General features: G+C 38.1%; 1 long non-coding RNA gene across 1 annotated transcript; it reads left to right on the top strand.

Moving 5' to 3' along the window:
- Positions 1-3,036: 3,036 nt before the first annotated feature.
- LOC128647905 (uncharacterized) lies at positions 3,037-3,752 on the top strand. Its single transcript, XR_008400450.1, has 3 exons — positions 3,037-3,120; positions 3,250-3,317; positions 3,646-3,752. It is a non-coding gene; the product is annotated as an uncharacterized LOC128647905 (long non-coding RNA).
- Positions 3,753-3,964: the final 212 nt, after the last annotated feature.

The raw sequence follows: 3,964 nt of genomic DNA, 5'->3' as shown, positions 1-3,964 counted from the left end.
CGGGAAGTTCGGAATTATTATTGCGATTTTAAAGGGACGCGTACAATATTGACAGCTCGGCAATCACTTATATATATAATACTACAGATGGCAGACGGGAAGTTCTGAATTATTATTGCGATTTTAAAGGGACGCATACAATATTGACAGCTCGGCAATAACTTATATATACAATCCTACAGATGGCAGATGTTCCTTTATCATTTACAAACAATATTGCAGCAACATTGATCGATCACATTCGATGCACATTATACACAACTATGCACTTTCATTCATGTTAGCCTGGACGTGTGCTTGTTACTATAAGATCGCGTTTAAGAAATATTGATTACACATATGAACAAACATTACAAACATGCACTGTATGTGTGATATTTGACACTTTCACATTGAGAATCATTGTTTGAAACTAACATTTCAGCAAACAACAAATAAACGCCCACTGTGAAAGCATTCGCGCCGCTCACATACAAACAGGTGAATACAATCAGCAATCATTACAAACTCACTACCATTGGACTAATTGTACTATAAATCCCCCAAACAACATGGCCAATGCATCACTTGTGATCCACATCAGATCAAGTGCTTACCTTGTTACGCTGTTTTGAAAGATGGATGACGATGACATGGTAGACGCTGCTGGTGGTGCTATTGGCGAACTAGCTGTTGGTCGAATCAGGCAGCCTCGGCGGCTCAGACCGAGACGAAGGGGTCGTCTGGTTCGAGGTCCTCGTGTCTACAGGGTGAGACCCACCTTGGAAAACATGAGTGACTTTGAGGTTTTTGATAAGTATCGGCTCGATCGCGAACAGCTCATTGGCCTTTACGAGCTTCTTAAACCTCATTTGGAGCCACGTATACAAATAAGGACTGCTGTTCCCCCCATGAGTAAGATGCTAAGCTGTCTATACGTCCTGGCCTCCGGGAGTTTTCAATCCGGAGAACTGTACATGCATGGCCTGGCTCAAGGTACATTCTCTGGGGTGTTTGATAACTTTCTGAACGCCATGGTACGTATCAGTAAGCAATACATAGGATTCCCACAGAATGATGGTGATTGGAGGCGCCTGAAGCGGGAATTCTTTGATATTGCTCAATTGCCCAATGTCTTGGGAGCCATTGATTGTACCCACATTGCGCTGCGTGCTCCAATTGATGACTTGCCCTTCAGAAATCGCAAACATTTTCATAGCCTCAACGTGCAGTATGTTTGTGACGCACGGATGAGGATTATGCATGTGTATGCGAATTTTGGAGGTGCTTGTCATGATGCCCGCATCCTCTCTCTGTCGTCCCTGTGGAGACAGTTTGAGGAAAGACAAATGCCCCCTGGTTATCTCGTTGGTGAGTATTTGTGCACAACATGGTTAATTATTTTGACAATTGCCCCTGTATTTTTTAACTGTTAGCGTCATGTTCAGCTATAGGATTAAATTTAACCATTTGTTATTTACCGACGCTAATGTCTATTTTTATTGAAATGCAGATATGTAGCATGTCTTACCTTAAGTGTTCAGATAGAGAATGCAATGTAAACATGTAGTTAGCATTTTACACAAGGTTTGTTTTAGGAGAAATACGCATATGTAGCATGTCTTAGATGAAATGGCATGATATTATCTCATGCAATTTAACCCTGTCATTGTCTTTTTCTGCTAATGTCTATTTTTATTGAAATGCAGATATGTAGCATGTCTTACCTTAAGTGTTCATATAGAGAATGCAATGTAAACATGTAGTTAGCATTTTACACAAGGTTTGGTTTAGGAGAAATACGCATATGTAGCATGTCTTAGATGAAATGGCAAGATATTATCTCATGCAATTTAACCCTGTCATTGTCTTTTTCTGCTAATGTCTATTTTTATTGAAAAGCAGATATGTAGCATGTCTTACCTTAAGTGTTAATATAGAGAATGCAATGTAAACATGTAGTTAGCATTTTACACAAGGTTTGGTTTAGGAGAAATACGCATATGTAGCATGTCTTAGATGAAATGGCAAGATATTATCTCATGCAATTTAACCCTGTCATTGTATTTTTCTGCTAATGTCTATTTTTATTGAAAAGCAGATATGTAGCATGTCTTACCTTAAGTGTTCATATAGAGAATGCAATGTAAACATGTAGTTAGCATTTTACACAAGGTTTGGTTTAGGAGAAATACGCATATGTAGCATGTCTTAGATGAAATGGCAAGATATTATCTCATGCAATTTAACCCTGTCATTGTATTTTTCTGCTAATGTCTATTTTTATTGAAATGCAGATATGTAGCATGTCTTACCTTAAGTGTTCATATAGAGAATGCAATGTAAACATGTAGTTAGCATTTTACACAAGGTTTGGTTTAGGAGAAATACGCATATGTAGCATGTCTTAGATGAAATGGCAAGATATTATCTCATTCAATTTAACCCTGTCATTGTCTATTTCTGCTAATGTCTAGTTTTATTGAAATGCAGATATGTAGCATGTCTTACCTTAAGTGTTCATATAGAGAATGCAATGTAAACATGTAGTTAGCATTTTACACAAGGTTTGGTTTAGGAGAAATACGCATATGTAGCATGTCTTCGATGAAATGGCTAGATACAGATTTATATATAATTTTTTTTTTTTTTTTTATGTTTCTGACAACTTTTAATATGGATTATGGTTTTTAAAAAATATATTTATACAACAATATACTAGTTTAAGTATTCTGTTTGAATTATGTTCTGTTCCAAATTTATAGGTGATTCTGGGTACATGAGCCGGCCTTGGCTCATTACCCCCTTGCGTAGCCCAACTGATGTGTCTGAGGAGCGCTACAATAGGGCTCATAAGAGAACCAGGGCGGTGGTTGAAAGGATGTTCGGGCTCCTGAAGATGAGATTCAGGTGCCTGGACCGTTCTGGAGGAGCACTCCAGTACAACCCAAAGAAGGTGGCTAAGATCGTTGTAGCCTGTAGCGTCCTGCATAATATTGCACAGCGGGCTGGGATGCTGCAGGCCGTCCCGGTGGACAGAGACCTCCTCAGAGATGAGGAGGATGATCCTGTTCTAGAGGGGGAATTCCAGGACGAGGGACTTGATGTCAGAGCAGACGTCATCAACCGCCACTTTAGACGGTAAATAATAGAAGTTACACTGGAGTATTTTCAATAGATGTGAACTCTAGGGAAATGACAAGTAGAGAATTGTGCAAACATGTTAGTATTGATAAAATGTTATAATAATATTTATTTCTCATAATATAGGTGATGCTCTGGGCATTGGGTCCTATAGCGAGTCTTTGCCACCTGGTTTTTATAGAGGACATCAGATGGTAAGTAGAAATGTATGGACTGTTGCTGGCATGATTTGTACACAAATACATAATATGGCATAAATTTTTAAAAATATAACTTTGTTTACACATTACTTATGTACATAATCAGAAAGGGATACTCTAGAATGACTATGGTTCAATGTCACACAGAGGTTTGTTCTGCTCAATATGACTCATCTTCACACTTGATAGAAAATAACACAGGTTCATACACAGGCTTAGTAAGCTAGTGATAGATATTTATTATGAAATGGGGGGTGGGAGAGGGGTACAGAACTGATTCACACACTTGTATGAAATCTTTATATATAATTTCTTACATTAGGGAGATGACTTAATATAAAGACTGAAAGGGAACAATTTGAAGCCTGACAGTGAAGATTTCCAAGACTGACAGTGGGGAAAAAGCCAAGATTGAAATTGAAGTATACCAATGGGATCATGTCTGGCATATTTAAATTCTGCTGACCTTGAAAACCATACAAAGACATGTTCACATGGTAAGTGCAAACTATTTGATAGAATAAGGCTGTGGAGACATCCTATTGGAGACACTTAGATGATTTTCTATTTTGTAGATGGTATTTCCCAGTCCTCTATTTAATGAACTGATGAATAAGACACCTATTGAAGATCAACTGTTT

This window comes from Bombina bombina, chromosome 2 (assembly GCF_027579735.1).
Source record: "Bombina bombina isolate aBomBom1 chromosome 2, aBomBom1.pri, whole genome shotgun sequence".
Classification (NCBI taxonomy): Eukaryota; Metazoa; Chordata; class Amphibia; order Anura; family Bombinatoridae; genus Bombina; species Bombina bombina.
This window is presented reverse-complemented; position numbering and strand designations above follow the sequence as displayed.